The following is a 13147-nucleotide window of genomic DNA, read 5'->3' as shown; positions in this document are numbered from 1 at the left end:
ACTTAGTTAGAATCATATCAAAGCCTACCATTTCCCTTTGAAAATAAAAGGCAGTTACAGGCGCTGGAGGTGTGGGGAGCGTTACAGGAATATTTCTACATATCAAACATTACTCTATCACACAGTGGAATTTATTTTGCTTTAAATTAAATCGAAACGTACAGTATTAAGAAAGGTTTTTAAAGATGCTGTTATTTCAGACTTTGCTCCTTCCGACAGGCGAGTTTATGTTCATCCTAAATACCAAAATGTGTCACCATCCAAATTCATATTCTGCTCAAAGACACTGCACTGTTTCAAGAAATTCGGCTGCTTTAACCTACTTTGCATTATCAAAATATAACACTCTGAATTTCTGAAATATTTACTCTCTGCCTGCGCTCACCGCATCCCGATAAAACCTTAACAAAATGTAGGATCTCTTGTTAGCAAGAATCTTTCCTTGGAGATAAGGAAAAACACATATAAGAACCATTTGATGTTCAGGGTGAAAAGGCAAAATTTGCAAACATCAGTTAAGAAACACCAATTAGTATGTTTTTTTTCCCCAGCTATTAGTAACACAGATTGAGTTTAAGCTTAGCTTAGAGGAAGCTGTCGCTGCACAAATTAAACATCCGCTTTACTAATAAGGGTGCTGTAAGAGATGTATATGTTCTCCATCGACAAAACATCCACGCTGCACACAAGCTGATACCCGCACACGGTGCCCACCAGCTCCGATGGGATTTAAGCAGCAGCTCAAATGGGAGGGTGCTCGCTGCCTCCATGCACACCTGGGAGGGCCTCTGTGCAACAGCAGTGACCTCCGAGGAGAAAACGAACTTTGTGACAGAGGAAAGCATCCTGAGGGACTGGTGTAGGAAACAAAAATGAAGGCTAAGATGCCACACGCTGCCTCCAGCCCCCGATTACCCGGTCCTCTCCCTCCGTAGCATCCCCAGTGTGGTGGCTGCTCCCAGCCCTGCCACAGCCACCAGAGCTTTGGTGGTGGCGAGGACCCGGCCTCAGGGAGTTAATTGTTCTGGCAGCCCACTGCAGCCATCCTGAGGAACATCTGGAAGTTTCTGTCTTAGCAACGACTGCACGGAATTTTATAAGACAAAAATAATAAAATAAAAAAGGTTCTTCTCTGGCCTCCGGGCTTTCTCCCCTCCTCAGCTGAATGCATTACAGCTCAAAGCAGATCACAACAGTTCAGAAACCTAAATATAAGGATTATGCGACCCTGCTATAAAGCTGTGCTACGCAATAAAAACAGATCCAAAAGGGGTGTTCGGACACCACTTATGCTAAACGTGACGTCTCTCTCTGAGGCTCCCAAATACCTGCACACCGACAGCGACCCGCAGCTGGCGGCGGCTCCATTTTATTCATGAGGAGCAAGGGAGCAGTGTGAGGAGCACAGAGCCGAGGCTGGGTTTATCACCATGCTCGATGACAGATATGCAGATGGGTATGTAGCCGAGCAGAGAGCCGCCTCTACACGTGTTGGGGCAAGCTTTCCCCGGCTGACCTGCGGCACCTCAGCGTGCGACTCTTAGCAGGCCTGAGCCACGATAGGGCTGGAGGGGAGGGAAGGATTATTAGCCCTGATTTAAAGATGAGGTGTTGAGGCTCATTTTGGCTAATGCTTGCTGAAAAGATTTTGTGTTTTGAGATTTGTGAGGTGAAGGGACTTGACTAAACAATACATTCAGCCTGCAGCAGATGAGGGCCGTGGTGGGCAGCGCCGGGAGGAGGTGAGGACATCGCACCCCAGCCAGGCCTGCACCTTGATGGCGTGCCTGGAAAAAGGGATTTTTCTTACACCACTGAGAACTGACCTCACCAAAACACTCCACAAAATGTTTCCTCCCCGCCAGCTCCTGACGGAGCCGGGCATGGTGGCTGCTTGCCAGGAGGAGCCTGGCGTGGCCCCAGGGCACCCCATGGGCCACAGTGCGGGGACACCCTATGTTGTGGGGAGGGGAAGGGTGGAGGAGGGAGAGGAACAGGGAATAGATCGGTTCTGATAAACTGAAGCCTTTAATGATCTACCCACGCACTTGAGTTCGATCTGGCATTGACAAATTGAAGCTTCTAATGATGCGCCCACACATCTGAATCGGACACTCCTTTCCGACGAGTTTCACAAAAATAGCCTGCCGGGTTAAAAACAGCAAACTCCGACAAAGCTGCGGTGTGAGCAGAACCGAGCCACTCTGCCAAACTTCTCCCCAGCAGGTTCTCCGATGTGACCTCCAGTACAGATTTTCTCCTGCACCGCCTCACTCCCAGACCGATCCTCACCAGCCGAACAAGGGGTGATGAGATGCAGCAGCTTCTGTGGAGCTGGAGCACAGAGTCAATCAAATCTTGGAACATGAATCTGGGCTTCATTAATTCCAGCAATCACATCGTTTCTATTATCACTGGATTAATCAGAATAGGAAACCTATTAATCTGCCCCCAACAAAAATTAATCTTCTCAATATTGAACAGATTCGAAAGACAAGTTTTAATATTTCACTACTTCCATCTCAGGGGCAGCGATGGCAGACGATCTGGAGCACCACTACGGGCTTCATCTCACCCGCCTGAGGTCAGCCCCGCCACCCTTCCTGGTGCTCCCAGCCCCCTTCCCTCTCCTCCCCATGGTCTGGCTGTTTCGCACTGGTCCCAGCACATTTCACAGCATGGTAAGGGGTGGAAGGGACCTCGGGAGGAGGCGAAGCAACCAAGATCACTGTTTCCTACATCAAATTGCAAACCAGGCTGTAGCATTTCATGCATTTCAGGAGTTGTCACGAGCTTACACTGTGGCACAAGGAACCGTGCCCGTCCTGTCCTGATGCTCCAGGGTTGTAGGGGCAGAAAACCCAACCCAGAGCGTGCTTTCTGCAGCAGGCAGGACAAAACCGATGTTAACTCAAACACATCCACACGGCAAGGACACCAACACCAGGGGAAAAAAGACATCCATAGGCTCTTTCACCCTGGGCTATATTTTGCATGATACGTTTCAAAGCCCGATCAAAGGCAAAACTTCAATCATCTCACATGCCACTAGCATTAGGATGTTTATTGACTGCAATGAGTACAAAATAGTGCTTTAACTACTCGTTTCTTAAAGCCATGTTGCACGAAACAGGTTCTACTTGTACATCAGTGCCTACGAGACCACTCCAAAACAGAAAACTGTAGGAAAAGTTGTGCCCATGTATACATATATACAAAACTGTTTTTAAGTGACTGTTTTAAATTAGGATAAATCTGTGTTCCACCAATTAAGCTCTGAATACATGGCTGATACCGTTCGCTATCTCAAACAAGCGGCACAATAAATGCAAAAATTCAAATATTTTAGAGAAAATACTTGGAGAGTTGAGACATTAATTTTGCCATATACAATCTGTTTCGCAGAGATTTAAAAAAAGCGTTATTGCCGCCCTGGGTACATTGGAACAGAGATGAAACCAGCATCCTCTCCTATTTACATATTAAAAACTACGTGCCTGCTTGGTGCAGACTACCCAGCTTGCCGATGCACGACTCTGTTAAAAACCAAACAGCCTGCCCGGAGGATGCGAAGCTGCAGGCTGGATGCAGCCCTGCGAGAAGTACTGCACTGCGATGGGTGGCAAGCGGAGGCAAAACGCTTGTTTGTCCTCTCCTGGAGCAATCCCCAAATCTGGGAGCACCCAGGGGAGCGGGGCCGGAGCAGCTGCGGCTCCCCAGGGCCCCACCTGCTGCTGGGGCTGTTTACCAAACACGCCGCCTGCAGCAGCCTGGGAAGCCCTGGGATCTCTGCAGCTCCTCTGCCAGATGGGTTACCAGGACGTTCAATGGGAGCAGAAAGAGAGAAAAAATTTAAAACAAACAAGCAAACGGCACAGAAGAGCATCGTCCTTGTTCTTGCTTCAATCTCGTATACCTGTGTTTAATTGTAGCTTCAGAAGCTCAGCAGTTTCCAAAAATTTTCCAACCCAGATATGTCTCCAAAATAAACAACCTTTTTTAAAACAAACAAACAAACAAACAAACACATTAATTGCCACCAGAAGCACATGCCCAAAACACCCTTAAAAAGCCTAGGAAGGCTGCTGGCTGGGGGCACTTTGCTGCAACGGGAGGTAACATTTGTTCTCCCCTTTCAGCTGGGATCCACCTCAACTTTTTGATGTTGGTTGGAGCTTTTATTTGCAAATAGAGCAGAGCTGCTTGGGATGGAGGACTCCTCCGGAGCGTGCCATGTGGCCTGCACAGATGTTCCTTTTATTCCCGTGTCCCACAAGGCTCTGTGGCTCGCTGGTGTTAAACAGATTACGCAAGTAGAACACTTGATTTTGCATGTCCCCTTTTTTCCAACAGTTGTCTGATTTACTCGACTCATTTTGCTCCCCCTCCCCTGGAAAAACACCACAGACAACACATAAAAATGAGGCAGGAGCAGGAAAGTTCCTCCTCCAGGATGAGAATTTGCAGAAACACTCAGCGTCGGCAAATAAAGCAGGAATGCAAAAGAACAAAGCTCTTATTTTGACAGGAAAATAACCAGCTCGTTTGGTGCCAGGTTCTGCTGAAAAACCTTCATCATATCCCAGTAACACCAGTCGCTACAAGTATCATAATCTCTCACCCCTATTTAGATGGCCAAATGAGAATTGAACTTTTTCCAAAAAACACCTAACACCAATTATTGGTGCTAAGCATCTGAAAATCCTTCAAAATCTGGCCTTCAACTCGGTCACAAAGAAGGGGCTTAATTTCCCGGCTGTCAGGCATCCCAATCAACAATTGAAGTCAATAGGATCTACACAGTACCTTATTAAAAAAAAAAAAAAAAAAAAAAAGGAAAAAAAAAGCCTGAGAGGCCCACTAAGCCGCAGCAGCTCCAGCAAGACAACCTCGCTGCGCTGACAGCAGCTACACCCGGCTTTGTGCATCAGCCACTTTGCTCTGCTGCTTAATTTGATTAATCAGCTTGGTATTATCCCCAATTAGAAAAGTGTCTAAGGGGAAAAATAATCAAAAAAATAATAATAATAATGGTTAAGGCTAAGCCAAAGAAGAAAACAGCAGCTACTGAATCTGAATGTGCAGCTACTTAGGACTTGCGGCATTTAGGAAGGACACAAAATTAAAGCTAAAAAACCGCGGGCAAGCGCAAAGCCATCAGCGTTTCATGCAGACTGCAGATTTGGAATTTTTTTTTTTTTAATAAACTGAAACCGAATTCCAGATGTTGAAAGTTGGGAAGTAAAAAGCACTTTAGCTGTAAAAACACAAAGGTGAGACAAAAAATTCTGCTGAAACATGATTTGTACGGCCCGAAGCGAAGCACAGCCCCCCTCTCCCCGTTAGCAGCTGGGACGGTGTTTGTCCCCTGCGTGTGCCAGCTCAGGTGGCAGCACAGGGGCTGCACATCTTAATGAGGGACAGGCTGCAGCAAGAACTGCTGGGGACTCCTTCTTTCAGCGCACAGAGAGGAATGACCACGGGCAGCTGGGAAAAACTCACCTGGACCTGTGCTGCCATCCACATCCTACCTCTGCAGCCTGCGTCCATCAGCTCTGCGCAGGCAGGGACGCAATAGTCACAACCCAGTACACCCCCAAGGAAGCACAAACACACCCATTCCTTTCACACCTCCCCTGCCAAGCAATATACACGCTCTTTTGTCCAGGAGCAAGGTTTGGCACATACGAGCAAGCATCCTACTCTTCCTGCTCCTCGCTCGAGGTGCCGCAGGGCTACGCACGCACCTGCAGCACCCCGGTGCCTCCCAGCCTCACTTCAGACCAGCAAGGGGGCTGGCACCTCGCTCATTTAAATCCCTAACAGCTGCAGTTAATTGCGATCACACCTGATTTCCCCCTCTTTTCCTTGCTAGCCACTTGCCCAGCTGAGCAGCCCAAAACAAAGGTGGAGTCGGGTTCATCCCTGCCACAGCACAGCAACCCGTGAGCATCCAGGATGTAGCGCAGCATCCAAACAACCCCAGTTTGGACTGGCACAACTGGGTCTTGTTTCAATGGATGGATTCAATCACCACCAACACCACTCGGGGCTTCTGAAAGCAGAATTCAGGGCAGTATTTTGAGCTCACTGTTTTCCCCCGTGTTTATTTACATCACACACAGCAGGCAGCATCTGCATCACTCCACAGGTGAGCGTACAAAATCGCACAGTATCTGCCGTGTCCAACCAACTGCATCACAGAAGACACCAAATTTCAGCCCAAAACTCAAGGACAGCGGCACACGTTTAGGTTTCGATAAGAGGAAGAATATTCACCAGCATACTTCACCAGTGGTGCAGTCAAAACTTGCACACTTAGTCACAGAAATATGACTGGACTTGTCTGCTACCACAAAACAAAGTACCGTCTAGTGGTTAAAATCAGAGGACATGATTCAGGAATGCAACCCTTTTCAAAGGAGAACTAAAACACATGATTAAGTGCTGTTGAAGTCAATAGGCTGATTCAGAGACCAACTTTTGGAGCAGTGGATAATACTCTCCACACTGCCATATGGCTCTCAGTCAAACTTCCTAGAAGCATTTGCTAATACTGGGTTCCACCACAGCTTTTGGGAGGCCTGCTTTTCTTTCCTTTTTTTTTTTTTTTTTTCTCCCTGTCTTTTTTTAAACATGCTTCTGGGATGATTTTCACCCACTCTGAAGATCCTCCAGGCTGCCACTGGCTGAGAGAATGCCCAACTGCGCTCCCTCCATAGCAGCGCAGACTCACGCAATAATTAATATTCTCAAATAAAAGGTTATCTAAGCGTGCAGACTGATCAGGATCCAAACGCATTTTTTGCAGCGTTGCTTGGGAGGCGTTCAGGGAAGGGCACAGAGAAATGAACTCCGTGCGCATCGCGGCCAGCCGGTGATGCAAACAACCCCAGTGACTCCTCAGACCTCCCAGGCACGCTGCCTTCACCACGGAGAGATTTCGCTCATCCTATTGCCTCGGTAAGACATTTGTGGTGGGTTTTTTGTTCCTTCTCCTTCCGAGCCTCGTTGTGTGCAGATAGGAGCCGGTCTTCATCGCTCAGCAGCAGGGCCACCAGCACTGTGCCACTGAGGGTGAGCGGCGTCCCTGCACTTGCCTCCATCCCCTCCCGTTCCCAGGCAGCTCTGTGTCCTGCCAACGTTTACAAGCAGCAAACCCAAAGCTTTCAGCAAGACGAATGTCTCCCCATCAGCATGCACGCTGACATGTAGCAGCCCGGTCACAATTCTCGTTTGTGTTTATGCAGTGGGGAAGGGAAGGGGGGGAGCGCTGGCAGAGCCACCGGCGGGCAGACTGTGCAACTTCCTAACCTTTGCAGAGGTCCAGGAGTTATTCTTTATGTTCAGTCACGGAAAAGCAAAACTAAAACAAAAGCCCAATGGATTCTCGCTTGCTTTTTGAAAACTTAGCAGTACAGATAAAGCGTAACATGATTTTTAAGCGGTTTGAAAACACCCTGTTACTTCTTACAATGAAATCGATGTAATCCCAGCCCAAATCAGCCCTTCCAGCCATTTTGTCTGTTAGGAAACGGGGGAAAGAGGAGGCGATACTTTTTTCTGGCTCCTGAAGTGCTTCTCCTTATTCAATATCTAAATTAAATCAAATGGAGTATACTAAATAAGCCCATAAGACACAGTGCACGATGCAAGAGACTTAAAATCCTTATCTCCTGAGCACTCCAGCTTAAAGGCTGATGTTTTATGTTCCCCTGCAGCGCACGGGGATCCTGCTGGCTTGGCCAGACTGCGAAAATAAGCCTCAAATGACCAAATACAACTGCAACTTGAAAAGTAGGAACCAAACCAGACACAACAAACCACAGAGCAGCCGGCCGACCTGCCCTAACTCCTGGGCGAGGAGGGCGGCGTCTCCCCACCGCCACGCTCCGCGCACGGCCGCGGGGGCTTCGCGGGGCGGCCGATAAGGAGCTGCCGGTGGCGAGCCCACGAGCGGTGCCATTAATCACAGAGCTGTCCCCCCGGCACGCCAGCAGCTCTGCCGGCACCGCAGCAAAGCCAGCGAGCAGGCGGGAGCACGCTGATGGAGAGGCAGACCTGCGGGGCTGGGGGAGTTTAGTGAATTGCAGAGGGCTGGATTCCTGGAGCTCTTGAAACGCCGAGGAGGGCAAAGCCAAAATCCACAGCCCTGTCTGGATGCTTCACCTGCAGGTTCTGGCCACGGGATGAGGAGCCCACCCGTACACACTGCACAAGGCTATCCTACGGAGGAGCAAGAAGCGTAATTTGGGTTATATTCTGCTCACAGGCAGCCCCACAAATACCTTTTGGGACAGTCACTCATTCAACCCCACCATCAGCTCCAACCACAGGTGACCCTGATCAAGAAATCTGTCCCCACACTCACACACTTCTCCAGGACCCAGGTAAATGCCAGGCAAAGTGCAGGGGACAGCACTGCTCTGATGTGCCCCAGAGCCCAGAAACATCAGTAACTGCAGGCCCTACACCAACAAAATCTGAGCTCAGGACCAAATCCAGCATCTCTCTTCCAATTTCGGATATATTTTGTTCCTGAATTGTAATTAAAGAATAATGACTTGTGGAATATCATTTTATGTGTCCTATTAAAGGGACATTTGCTGCAACGAAGAATTAAGCAGCTCAGATATTAAAACGGGAGCAAAACTATTGTCAATAACAGTGACATAAATTAATGTTGGTAGTTAATTAAGAACGGCAGTATTCTCAGACTTTTATTGGAAGACTAAGGCTTTTCACAAAATTCCTGTTACCAAATAATATAATTTACTGAAGTGCTCAGCTCTACCAGCTCCATCAAGCTAGCTCTACAGTTCCACTCCTCTGCCCTACATTTAGCGTACCTGGCCATGGAAACAAACCGCACCATGTACCTTATTTCCTCCAAAGAAAACCTCTCTATCACATCTACTCTGTATATTTGGAGGTCAAATTTCACAGCTCTTCCTACATATATGTATTTTTTTTTGCTCATTACTTTTCAACTTGTAAGTGCCAGCAAAGAGTTTCAAAAATAAATTATCTGTCTCTGGACGTGGCAATGCAAAAACTGTATTTCCACTGGACCAGGCTTCACAGTTTAAGAAGAAAAAAGGGAAAGAGAGAGAGAGAGAAGGAGAGCAAGTCAGCCGCTTGGTGATGCAGAGCACCGACGGGGCTGGAGCTGTGATGGCAGCACCGGGACATCCTCAAACCAGTGCCGTGCTTTCCAACAGCGCAACCCAAAGCGCTGCCAATCCGCAGGTCATCACAAGCCTGCAGACATAATGCTGGGATTTGCAAATAAAAAAACTGGGGGAATTTTAAATTATACTAGTGTTTTGTTTTGTTGTTTGTGTTGTGTTTTTTTTCTTCAACCCTCCCAGTCAATAGGAACCGGGCTCACTGCTCTGCAGGAGCACTCGGAAAAGCCAAGTTACTATTGCTGCGGGTGAGGGGGAAGCCTGGCCTCGGCCAGCATCCTCTGGCATGAAGGCATTTCCTGCCATCAGCAGAGGAGGAGTCGATCCACGTAGTGAGAAGCTCCTCACAGAGATACCAACAAGGAACGCTAAAACACGAGCAACTCCCTCACAGTAAGAAAGGGTGAGGAGGACAGAGAGAAGGGGGAAAAATAAATAATTAAATAAAAGCCACCATCCCACAGTAGTAACTACAAACAAATAATTTCAAGGCCCAAATCAGTATTTATTTCTTTTCTTAATTAAAACAGTTCCACAAAGCAGTATTACTCCAAGCCCACCCAAAGCAGCGAGAAGGCATTTTTACCATTTAATCAAACACAAAGCTGATATGCTCACATAAAGGATCAAGACAAAATAAGATATGTGGGCCGGCAATCTGAATGCCAAGTTTTACCCATGTGAATTCAGTTAGAAACGCTTGGAAAATGTGATTCCTTAACTTAGAAATAGCAGCTGTAGCATTCAAAGGTACTCCAGTAATTACTGGAATGCTTGCTGAAAAACTAGACAGAAGCTAACATCTTACTTACATTAAATACACATTCACCACAAATTAAAAGAGCCACAGGAAAAAAAAAAAAAAAAAAAGGAAAAAAAAAAAAAGAAAACAATCAGGCAAGCAGATGTTAAAAAAAAAAGACAAGAAGGGGCCAGATGCTCATTCGTGGTGCTCAGTGCAAGCCGAAACGACCCGCACGCCGTAGGTGCTCCACGCCGCCAGCCTCCCCCGAACCAGCCATGCTCGGTGCTTCTCAGCAGCCGAAGGGAGTCAGATTTTCACCTCTACATCTGTAAGTGGTAATTTCATCCCAGATACTGGCAATAACACGCTGCCTTAAAATCACAGAAACGCTGCCTAGTCATCCGAGACAACAGTAAAACAAGCAACAACGCCAAGAGTAGTTGTCTACTACTGCCTGGGGGACTCATGGGTTTAGCAACCGGGCTGGCATAAGGATTATATTATCGAGGAGCGCCCTATACTGCTTTATTAAGTGCCAGTGAAATGTCTACAGCATGCGGTGCCTGAGAAATACTTTGGGAAACACCAACCACAATGAAGAAAACTAAGAATGGAGCTACTTGACCGCTCCAGACTTACTATCAGCTGCTGTTCCCTGACAATAAAACTATTGGGGAAATAATGATGCAGTGACATTAGCCAACAGATGGGTAGGAGAACCTCATTGTGCTGCACATACAACCCCGGGATACGCTGCTAGGAGAAGGAAGTCCACACCCAGGCTCTGGAAGGAGGCACACGAAGAGAAGTTATCTGCAAAATGTGCATCACACTCTCCTGGCTCTCTTCACACCTCCCCCTTCGCATCCCCACTCCCATGCACCTTCGCGTCTATTCCCACACTTCTCTCGCTACCCACATCCTGAACATATTTATGTTGTAAATATCCATTTGGAAGCATTTTGTATGCTTGTGGCACAGAGAAGGATGCTGCTTTGAGTTTCATAAGGCAGCCGTCTCACCATGACCCCTCTCTCCCTTTCCCAATTGCACAGGAGGGGAAAAAATTACTTGGCCCTCAACCTTATCTTTTATCCACTCAGGAACCAGATTATTGCCTAATAAAACTTCACTGCAAAGCTATTAAAAATTAAAGGGATATTTCCCTTCCCACATAATGATTTGTCAAAAGCCAGACCTAAATCAGGATTGATGAGGTTTGTGGTACCTTTTTTTTTTTTTTTTAATTGGGCAGAAATTTTGGATTTTTTTTTTTTGCAACACTTCTCACTTCTGACAGACACAAAATTTCTCCTTCAGCCCCCTAGACCTTACTTCTTCATCGAGATGAAATAATAGGTGAAAGGCAGCTGAGCCAGCAGAAACATTCCCACTGTCCTTCAAGGAAACACGCACAAGAGTCCAAGTAGTTGGTATGATTCAGAACTAGTGGTAGAAAAAGGACAAACCAGATTACAGCAACACAGGGGACTCTATCCAAAACCTGCATCCAAAGAGACTCCTGCTAACATATGGTGGAAATGTGACTTTCTGCAAATATCCTCTGCAGAAGCCAATTCCTCTCCTCCACCCAAGCCACGTCCAATAGCTCTAGTAGAACGAGCTGTTGCTTACACGTATTAGTCAGGATAGGCATCAGCCATGATACAAATTTTAATCCATCTAGCTAATGAGGAATCTGCCATCTAGTTAACGTGGTCAGACCCTCCAGAGAAATTAAAATCCACCTATTCAGACTGCTCGCTAACTGATGTGCTGCCCGTCCCGGAGGGGGGTGGCTGCTGTTCGGAGGCCCCGTGTCCTGCTCTCCCTCCGCGGGAAGGCACCGCGCCGCTGCACCGATACAAAGAGAGGCACCCAAAGCAGAATCATGCTGGAAAACAGAACTTGGAAAGAATGCGTTAGCAACTTCAATCCAAATATAAAATGCATTTAAAGGTCATAATTTGCATAACTACATCTCATGTTTTTTGTTGTGTGTTGTTTTTCCTTTTTTTTTTTCTTTTCTAAATTGCTCTATCCTGGAAGGTGCCGAACACTTCTGAGAATTGCTGAACACCTCCACTTCTCATCTAAAGTTGTAACAACTCTTAGGACTGCTCACTGTTTGGCAGGAGCAGCTCTGCAGAGCACTCTAGGACCACGCTAATAGATACACAGCATTTCCAAAAAAAATAATTAAAATCAACAAAATAATTAGAGAAGGTATAGAGCCCTGAGAGTGCATGGTGTCATCATGACACACTGGTATTACTAGGCTGACATGGGAGTTTCCCTTTCTTATAACGTGCTCTTGGTGGTGGATTCAGAAGAGCAGCAAGCAGCACCCAGCTGTGACAGGAAAAACACAAAAGCCATGGGCACGAATTGCCCCAACAACAAACTTCATTTAAAAACTGCTACAACCTCTATCTGGTGAGTCAGGAACACTGATCCCCTAAAATTTCTTTGCCAAACCCACATCCAGCCCCAGGAAAAGTGTCACATTTTCCATTACTGGAAGACCAGTAAAGGTCTACGAGGAGCGTCCTCTTTAACAAGAGCAAAAATCAGGAGGTTTCAAAACATTACACTCGTGCTTCCTGCACAAAATTAATTATAACAGCCAATCTGTGCTGTTGCTTAGTCTGCTGGGGAAAAGATGAAACGGCTGAATTGGTATCAAGGCTAAGGAAGGACTGAGGAGCACGTCTGAGGATGCTGCAGAAGTGGTATTCTGCCTTCTCCTGAAGTATGAAAGGAAAGTGTGGATACAAGTCTGCAGTCCCCCAGCTTGTATAAACGTGTCTGCGAAGATCAGCATGCGAGGTGTCGGGTTCAGAGGCTGCACGCAGCTCCATCACCATTAGCACCTGACTGATGATTGACACAAACCACACACCACCTACAAAGGCATTGCACAAACCCAGTGCGTGTGAAACACAGGCTTTCCAAAAACCCTCTGCAACATCTTATGATGTTTTCCCACATTTCAACTCAGAAAAAAAAAAAAAAAAGATCAAGGTTGCAATATCAGTGTTAAACAGGATCTTTCATTTCCGTGGCATCTGCTTGCATTCCTCACAGAAGTTAAGAAATGCTGTGTTTATTCTGGACTCGGCACAAGAACCTTCCACCAAAAGCACGTCCCTCCCGGTGCTCGCCTGCAGACACCAGGGGACCGAGAGCACCCGGGCTTGGTAGGAGGCAAAGT

At 47.0% G+C, this 13147-nt stretch overlaps 1 protein-coding gene across 14 annotated transcripts in view; it reads right to left on the bottom strand.

Moving 5' to 3' along the window:
- The window catches only part of FOXP1 (forkhead box P1), a 364496-nt gene that overhangs the window by 322226 nt on the left and 29123 nt on the right, over nt 1–13147 (bottom strand). The window contains exon 1 of one of the 14 annotated variants that reach the window (XM_072044449.1): nt 5689–5789. The exons of 11 other annotated variants lie outside the window; for them this stretch is intronic. The gene's annotated coding sequence lies outside the window, so the exon portion shown is untranslated. Of the gene's footprint in view, nt 1–2048; nt 2140–5502; nt 5551–5688; nt 5790–13147 lie in introns of those variants that run through there. 2 more of the 14 variants (XM_072044466.1, XM_072044463.1) reach the window with 2 other exon arrangements.

The sequence above is a fragment of the Anas platyrhynchos genome, chromosome 13 (genome assembly GCF_047663525.1).
Source record: "Anas platyrhynchos isolate ZD024472 breed Pekin duck chromosome 13, IASCAAS_PekinDuck_T2T, whole genome shotgun sequence".
NCBI lineage: Eukaryota > Metazoa > Chordata > Aves > Anseriformes > Anatidae > Anas > Anas platyrhynchos.
Note: the sequence above shows the minus strand (reverse complement) of the source record. Positions and strands in the feature narration are given on the sequence as shown.